The 8,415-nt window shown below is 41.6% G+C and overlaps 1 non-coding gene across 1 annotated transcript; it reads right to left on the bottom strand.

The window, feature by feature from the left end:
• Positions 1 to 6,678: 6,678 nt before the first annotated feature.
• TRNAS-GGA (transfer RNA serine (anticodon GGA)) lies at positions 6,679 to 6,751 on the bottom strand. The gene has a single exon. It is a non-coding gene; the product is annotated as a tRNA-Ser (tRNA).
• Positions 6,752 to 8,415: the final 1,664 nt, after the last annotated feature.

Below are 8,415 nucleotides of genomic sequence, written 5' to 3'. Positions count from 1 at the left end.
GCTTATAAACAACATTCCTCTTTGACAAGCAAAGTGATTCAGACCTCCCTATAAATATGATTATAGGGCTCAGTTGGCAGGAAATATGGAACTTGGGGAAAATTATTAGTGGGTTCCATGGGCTAAAAGAGCCAAACAGCAGCAGGCTACTCTTTCTCAGAAATCATTCCTTTCCTGCTATTGTCTCCTCCTCACGCTTATCTGCTCTCCAGTCAACCCAAATTGCTCTGTTCATGTCATTTCCCTCTGTTTGGCTTCGTAAAACAAACAAACAAACAAACAAAAAATCATTCTGGCTGCAAGAAAGACTGCAAGTCCAAGGAGCCCAGGGCTTCGCCACACAAGCTCTGGACTAAGGAACACGTGACTCTGTAAACTATGCAGAAATATCTTCTTGGCTTCTTAGGCGAATGCTATTGTTCATATTCCTTTCACAGGTAACAACACTTGAATATGGGTTTGGTTGGGCTAGGACCAGAGTGAGGATGGAGGAATACCCTCCCTCTTGCAGATGTGCAAACACATGATTTTGACAGCTATATGCCCATCCCTTCTCTGAAAGCACGTGCAGATCTGTGTCAGTCAGCATTTTACTGTGTACCAGTGAGAGAAGCCCACCTCAAAGTAACTTTAGAAAATGAGATAAAGAAAACTTATTATAGAATAAAAGAAATATTAGAATAATCAAGGCTTGAGAAAGCAAGGATTGCTGCAACTTCTTGAACTTGTAGGGATTTAAATCACTTCCAGATTCTCTGTGTCCTATTCTCCATGCTTCTTCTCTGTTGGTTTCATTTCTCAAAACAGCTTTCACCTGAGGTTGAACTATGGTCACTTAATGCTCCGACTAATAACTTTCTAGCTTGGCTTCTTGAGTAGAAAATCTCCTGTTCCATTAATTCTAACTTGGACAATTAGCCAAAGTTTTAGGCAAAGTCTCTGATTGACCTAACCTAGACCAGCCACTTTGCTTGGGAGAAGAAAATATTAACGTTATCATTCTCACCTGTGATGGTCAGGGTAGAAATCTGAAGAGCAATTTAGACCCCATTAGAGGGTGGACAGAGAGGGCAATGGCACCTGACTCCAGTACTCTTGCCTGGAAAAATCCCATGGATAGAGGAGCCTGGTGGGCTGCAGTCCCTGGGGTCGCTAAGAGTCGGACACGACTGAGCACTGGAGAAGGAAATGGAAACCCACTCCAGTGTTCTTGCCTGGAGAATCCCAGGGATGGGGGAGCCTGGTGGGCTGCCGTCTATGGGGTCGCACAGAGTCGGACATGACTGAAGTGACTTAGCAGCAGCAGCAGCAGCAAAGGGGCAGAGAAAGCAATGGCACTCCACTCCAGTACTCTTGCCTGGAAAATCCCATGGATGGAGAAGCCTGGTAGGCTGCAGTCCATGAGGTCGCTAAGAGTCAGACACGACTGAGCGACTTCACTTTCACTTTTCACTTTCATGCAATGGAGAAGGAAATGGCAACCCACTCCAGTGTTCTTGCCTGGAGTATCCCAGGGACAGAGGAGCCTGGTAGGAGGCAGTCTATGGAGTCGCACAGAGTCGGACACAACTGAAGCGACTTAGCAGCAGAGGGGCAAACAGACAAAATAAATACTCATTTCAGTCTCACAGTAGCCATGAAGGAAAGGCACAGTGGGACTCGCATACCTTCATCTTTATTTTCTAGTGGTCACTAATTCTTACAGAGTACTTTACAATTTTCAACATATTATTTTTAAGTACAATGTCTCTTGAATTTGCAGATAACCTTGTTATTGTCCCCATTTTCAAAAGGGCTAAACTTTATTTTTTAATTAATTTTATTGGAGTATAGTTGCTTTACAATTTTGTATTTGTTTCTACTGTATAGTGAAGTAAATCAGTTGTTGATATACACATATACACCCCCCTTTCTTTTTTTTTTTTGGATTTCCTTCCCATTTAGGTTGCCAGAGAGCATTGAGTAGAGTTTCCTGAGCAACAACATAGGTTCTCATTAGTTATCTATTTTCCACATAGTATCAATAGTGTATACATGTCAATCCAATCTCCCAATTCACTCCACTCCCCCTTTTCCCCACTTTGTGTCCATAAATCTGTTCTTTGCATCTAAGTCTATAGTTCTGCTTTGAAATAAAGTCATGTGTCATTTTTCTAGATTCCACGTATATGCATTAATATACAATTTTTGTTTCTCTCTTTCTGACTTACTTCATTCTATATGACATCTTTAGGTCCATTCACCTTCCTAGAAATGACCCAATTGCATTTTTTTTTATGGCTGAGTAATATTCCAGTGTATATGTACCACATAGTCTTTAGCCATTCCTCTGCTGTTGAACATTTAGGTTGCCTCCCTGTCCTGGCTATTGTAAATAGTGCTGCAATGAACTTTGGAGTGCATGTGTCTTTTTGAATCATGTTTCTTTTTTTCCTGGATATATACCCAGTCAAATGGTAAACTTTAGGAAGTACAGCTATATACCTTCCCAAAATGAATGGAAGCAATATTTAAATCTCAATATTGTAAGTTCTGACACTTAAAAGTGTCAGAAAAGGCTCTGCAGACTTTTTTTTCAGATGATGTAATTGAAGAAATGCATACTGCTACAACAACAACAACAACTCCCTAGATGCTAATGGGACATCTAAGGATTTTCATTGCTGGTGACACTTCATGGATACAAAACAACCATTAAAACATGGACTTTTTTTTTTTTAATTTACCAAATATCAAGCAAGATGGAGAAGAAGAAGAAAAGCAAGAAGAGGAGGGAAGAAACAAGCAAAAAATAAAATAACCAGTTTAGATTTCCTCAACAACAATAACATTGATAATTCAGTCTCTGGAAAGGTTGCATAAACTGTTTCACATAAATTATCACATTAAATGCCACAACAGCACAGAGAAGAAAAATCATGCTTCATCCTTATTTTGCAGATGAACTTTAGGGAGGTTAAGAAATGTTTGCACATAAACAGTAAATGTCGGGCTTGTATCTAAATGTCAGATCATCAACCTTTTGCCACAAGAGACTGTAACCCTGGTTGTTGATACTTCATTGTTCTTCTTCTGATTCTTTTTTTTTCCCTTCATTTTACATTAGAATCTCAAGTGTGTGAAAATCTAAATGAGATCATGGCAGCATCTTCAGTGGGTGATAGGACCACTTAAAATGTGCTAAGTTTTTGTGTATGCATGTCTCTGTGGAGAGGGCTCTTAACTTTCACCCAATCATCCAAAATTCTACAACATGTCCCTCACAAGTAGCTTAGGAACTACAGTTTCCCTAGTTTGTAAGTTCAGTTCCATTAAATATACACTGACTGAGTGCTCACTGTGCCTGCATTGAATGTTCAGGGCGCTGGGAGCCCCAGTCTGTGTCTTCAACCATCACAGTCAAGGAGACATTCAACCAACAGTATCCTTCCCTTTGTTTTATAACTGATCATAGCTTGTTGAGGCTCTTCATAACTATACAATTATATTCTGTCCCCAGACCAGTCTCATTTAGAAATTCTTCAAAATGCAGCTAAACTACCAGCATCTCAGTGATCAGTGTTTACATAAATGGGCCGACTCTTCAGTATCTGCTCCAGGGAACATAAAGAGCTTTTCACAGATTTGTGGCCACCCAATAGCTCCTTCTGGCATGTTCACTTTAGGTTTATTGCCCATGAGAACCCACACATGTAATGCAGGAGGACTTTGAGAGGGCATTGAGAGCCATGGTGGGCAGATCAGAGCAAGGAGAAGAGTAAAGGCAGCCACCCAGTGCATTTTCTGGTTGCTACAGAGTGGCAGCAGCAGGCATGGCTGGAAAGAGGTCAGAAGAAAGCCTCCAGCTGCGCCTTACCAGCTTAGGATGGAGGAGGGGCACAGGTGGCATGAAGGATGACAGAAGTCGTTGAGATGTACAAAGGAGCCAGTGCCTGGGTGGTGGTGGGGCCTGGCAATGGAAGGGCACCGCTGTCACCGCAGCTTGAAGTCGGATTAAAGTGCAAATGCCAACTGAAGAATTTCTTCAAAAGAACAGCACAGTAATAGCAATATATCGAAGTTGTTTGGGCTATTCATTTTCAAAATGCAGCCTATAGCACAATGAAAAATAGGGCAACCTGATAGAACAGACAGAGGGCCCTTTTAGACAGAAATATCAATAGATAAGATCATACCTGTAAGTGGAAAAGGGCAGAGAGATTCTGAGCAGCAAGTATTTGAAAAGTACTGTATCAGCCCCTTCTTTTATCGTTCAATATTGCACCACTGCATTCAATACAAAATTCAGTACAGTATTAGATTTCAAAGTCTGGCCATATTGAAGTCACCTAAAAGGCAAGGAAGCAGTCTTTTATCACCCTCATTGTGAATGTGACAGACTTTCAAAGGAAAACTGCCTTCTGTTTCTGATAGTTCATTCCCATTTCACAAAGATGTGTCGAGATCAGCCCGTGTCTCTGCCTTCATGCCCATCGCTTCCACCGACTAAATCTACTAGTTTCTTGCTTTCACATGTAGGCCTGAGCACGGATTCCCCCGGGAACTGGAAGTTGCTTTAGTAGAAAATATATTAAGATACTTTTCGGCTGAGGCAGATGGTTTGCTTCGTATCAAAGATGTTTTGCTTCTGCTGCCCCTGGCCTGTTTCTTTACTCAACAGTCGGTTCTCATGGTCCTGAGATAGCTAAGAAAGTCAGTATCATAGAGAGAGAGGAGATATAAGGTCAGGAAGACAAATTCTGAATCTGGCTTCTTCACAAATACCTGGATGAATTTGGCCAAGTTACATAGCCTTTCTGAGCTTCAGTCTCTTCTTTTTACAGTGATGTTAATTTATGCTTAATTACATTTTAGAGATAAGTAGATGAGATGGTATGGGAGAAGGCAATGGCACCCCACTCCAGTACTCTTGCCTGGCAAATCCCGTGGATGGAGGAGCCTGGTAGGCTGCAGTCCATGGGGTCGTGAAGAGTCGGACACAACTGAACGACTTCATTTTCACTTTTCACTTTCACGCATTGGAGAAGGAAATGGCAACCCACTCCAGTGTTCTTGCCTGGAGAATCCCAGGGACGGGGGAGCCTGGTGGGCTGCCGTCTCTGGGGTCGCGCAGAGTCGGACACTACTGAAGCGACTTAGCAGCAGCAGCAGATGAGATGGTGCGTTTGGATTACTTTGCTGGCTGCTGGTTTGGCAATGGTTTCTGCTCCTTCTGCCACTTCTGGATTTTCTACTTTCCTCTCAGCTCCAGTGTCTGACAACATTCACAGTTCCTTGATGGCTCTTATCTTATATGTGCTCCCTTGGTCCTATTTGCCTGTCTACTGCTTTTGTTCAAATCTATAGTACTCGCTTACAGTCACACAGTAGACAACTCTTCTGCAGCTGCCCTGGTCACTGCTTTAGGGTGTGTGAAGCTGCTCAGATCTGCTGCAGGACCATAACTGATGGGTGGCCCAGCTGCTGCTGTACGGTCTGCATTTCCTACTGCCCTCATGCCCAGGCCAAACCTCCTGTCAGCTGCACCCAGCGGTGTCTGGGTATGATAGCCTTATTGTGGTGGGTGTGTCAACTTAAAACAATATTTGGTCAAACATTATTCTAGGAATTTCTTTGAAGGTATTTTTCAGATTAGAGCAACATTTAAATCAGTAGACTTTGAGTAAAGCAGATTACTCTCCAGGATGTAAGTGGGACCCATCCAATTTGCCTTATAAAAACAAAGCAAACCAAAAAGCAAAAAAAAAAAAAAAAAAAATCCAAACCCAAAACTGACCATCTTGGAGGAAGAGGGATTCTGTCAGCAGATGGACTTTGGCTGAATTTCTGCCAGCCTTCCTCCATAGTCACATGAGCCAGTTCCTTAAAATCTCTCCCTCTCTTTCTCTCTCTCTCTCTACATGTGTGTGCTAAGTGGCTTCAGTCATGTCTGCCTCCTTATGAGCCTGATGGGTTGTAGTCCATAGGTCCGTGGGTTACCCTACGGACTGTAGCCCATCAGGCTCCTCTGTGCATGGTCTTCTCCAAGCAAGAATACTGGAGTAGGTAGCCATTTCCTTCTACAGGGGATATTCCCGACCCAGAGATCGAACCTGGGTCTCCTGCACTGCATATATGTGTGTATATATATTTGTTTTTGTTGTTTAGTTGCTGAGTTGTATCCAACTTTTTTGCAACCCCATGGACTGTATCCCTTCAGATTCTTCTGTTCTTGGGATTTCCCAGGCAAGAATATTGGAGTGGGTTGCTATTTCCTTCTCCAGAGGATCTTCCCAAGCCTGGAATTGAACCCATGTCTCCTGCATTGGCAGGCAGATTCTTTATCACTGAGCATGTATACATATTTTACAGTATATATCCTATTGATTCTGTACTATGTTTTTCTCAGGTAGATAACTTCCAAGAAAGGCACTAAAGCTCAGCTCTTTGAGCTCTTTTGTATTCTCATGAGTTGCCTGGGACAAAGAAGGGAAATAATTTACAAATAGCATTTCTTCTGCTAAATAATTTTGACTAGTCACTATGGTAACTGTTCTTTAGGTATTGGTGAAAGTGAAGTCACTCAGTCGTGTCTGACTCTTTGCAACCCCATAGACTGTAGCCTACCAGACTCCTCCCTCCAAGCGATTCTCCAGGCAAGAGTACTGGAGTGGGTTGCTATTTCCTTCTCCAGGGGATCTTCCTGACCCAGGGATCGAACCTGGGTCTCCCGCATTCCAGGCAGACGCTTTAACCTCTGAGCCACCAGGGAAGAAGATGCAAGAAAATGCACAGCAAAGTGCCTAGTACCCAATAGATTGTTAATAATGATTAAAACTTCCCAACCTTCTTCCCTTCTTTTCTCTGATGTCTTCTCATCAATGTTCATTGCTGCTGGATAGCTGCCATAGTTGAAGTCAATAAACATTTGGTGAGAGTGGTGAGGATGAATAGACTATGGGAATGAAATCTTTCCTTCCTTTGATCGACCCTCCCACTCCCTCAAGTCATGCAAGCTCTGAGTACTACTGAGTGCCCTGCAGAAGAAAGCATATTACTAGCTACCAAAGAGGAAAAGGGAAAGGACAGAAGGATGTTTAAGAAAAAAGTCTTGCTTTCTAGGAATTCACAGCCTGATGAGAGAGACAGACATAAATTAATTCAAATATGAGAACGACTGAAACGTCTCTTAGAATATGCATTCATATACTGTCTCTAATAGGATCTTGTGGAGAAAGTTTAATCTCAGCCCACCCCTGTGAATGTGTAACCCAGGTGATACATTGCTCAGTAGTTGGTATCTGGCTCAATGACATTCCATGCAGGGAGCTGTTAATGTTAACAATGAATTACACAAGCATTTCCCTCCTTCTCATTTTTAGCTTTTGTGTTATCTAACCTCACTCAGTATTATAAGAAAGTGAAGAAAAGTACTCAACTAGACTTTTTGTTTCAACATTTCCCTTTTCCTCTATTTCTCTCCTTGCCAAATAAAACAGTCCTTGCCATTTCCATCATTTCTCACATATATCTCATCATTTCACTTGCATTTCTATAGACTTTTCCCAGAGACTTTTCTCAGTGAGCAGATACATTTACTGAGATATTCATAATGACTGTTAGACCTGTCTTCTAAAAGGTTATAGTTAATTCCAAATCTACCTGAGTGCATCAGGTAGCTTAAGTTATTCCATATAACATGAAGTGCCATTCTCTTGTCTTCACTTGATTTTACCTAAGATTGTTTTCCTACCTATATTTTGTTGGTTTCTTCTAGATTTCCTCAAATTGTTCCCTACTCCTGACTAATTTAACAGTTCACTGTTACCCACATATTTTGAAACCTCATTATTTAGAAGGGTTTCCAGATTGATTGGTGTTAACATATATAAAAATTCTGGTTCCAGTATCATTCCCTGGGGCACTTTCTTATTAACCTCCCTTCAGGCTAACTGCATCATTTATTCCTACCTTTCATTTTCACTGTTAACCTTTTTTTGTTGTTGTTTTAACTGAATTTTTATAGGAAAAGATTTTAGCTCTCACATCTTGGGCCCTTCATAAGGCTGAAATGGATCCTAAATGTCTCTGGGTAGGTTCTTGAGCAAAACCCTTTTGAATGTCTAAATATTTAATACCCACTACTTCTCTAAGCTTCACTATTTCGTTAACTCTTTCAAAAATTCCAAATACATTAGAGAGGCATGATTTATCCAGGCTGAAGCTGCACACACTACCCACCTGGGTGTTTTATAACCCTCAGGAATGATTTTATCAGCTATTTTTTCTCGTCCTGAAGGTAACACTCATTGGTAAGTAATTCCCCAGGTAACTCCGAGCTCATTATTTAAAGATGGGCACTCCTGCCTGTTTGTCCAGACAAATAGGTACCTAATGGAAATTCAGGCCGAATAACATAAAACCTATTTTCTCTCT

The sequence above is a fragment of the Bos javanicus genome, chromosome 3, assembly GCF_032452875.1.
Source record: "Bos javanicus breed banteng chromosome 3, ARS-OSU_banteng_1.0, whole genome shotgun sequence".
NCBI lineage: Eukaryota > Metazoa > Chordata > Mammalia > Artiodactyla > Bovidae > Bos > Bos javanicus.
This window is presented reverse-complemented; position numbering and strand designations above follow the sequence as displayed.